Source organism: Penaeus monodon, chromosome 22, assembly GCF_015228065.2.
Source record: "Penaeus monodon isolate SGIC_2016 chromosome 22, NSTDA_Pmon_1, whole genome shotgun sequence".
Taxonomy (NCBI): domain Eukaryota; kingdom Metazoa; phylum Arthropoda; class Malacostraca; order Decapoda; family Penaeidae; genus Penaeus; species Penaeus monodon.
Window position 1 is genome coordinate 39797079 of NC_051407.1, and position 883 is coordinate 39797961.

Sequence of the window (883 nt, forward strand, 5' to 3'; positions counted from 1 at the left end):
CCCCCCTCACATGTTGCCATATTCTCCTTCGCACGTTGCTATATCCTCTCTCATACGTTGCCTTACCCTCCCTTACAAATTGCCCTATTCTCCCTTACACGTTGCCATATCCTCCCTCACACTTGGCCTTAGCCTCCCTCACACGTTGCCATATCCTCCCTCACACTTGGCCTTAGCCTCCCTCACACGTTGCCATATCCTCCCTCACACTTGGCCTTAGCCTCCCTCACACGTTGCCATATCCTCCCTCACACTTGCCCTTACCCTCCTTCACACGTTGCCACATCCTCGCTCACACTTGCCCTTACCCTCCCTCACACGTTGCCATATCCTCCCTCACACTTGGCCTTACCCTCCCTCACACGTTGCTACATCCTCGCTCACACTTGCCCTCACACGTTGCCATATCCTCCCTCACACAATACCCCTCGTGTCCTTACTTCTCCCCCCCCCCCTCCTCCTCCTTCCCTCCCGTCCTTCATATCCACACACATAATACAGTTAGCCTTCTGGCAGTGCCATTACCTTTACATCAGATCCAGCAAAGCTTTAGGCATACCCACTCGCATCCAGTCGGTGTTGTAATGAAGTGTATATAGACACAGAGAACTTCCTGTTATCGGCACTGTGCTGTGAGATGGTATTATTACTGACTGTACTGATGACCTGTGTGTTTGTGATGTGTTTATATTGACCTGTAAATAGGAGCAGAAATCGTTTTGGCTATTTTGTAAGGTATATTTGAATTGATTGGATGATTCATACTTTTTTTTTTTAATGAAAAATGTATTAAATATTTGCAACGAATCATCCACAGTGTCACCGCCGAAAGCACAGGTGCTGGAGAGGGGAAGTATTTGATGTTACAAAGTTTCCCAAAGTG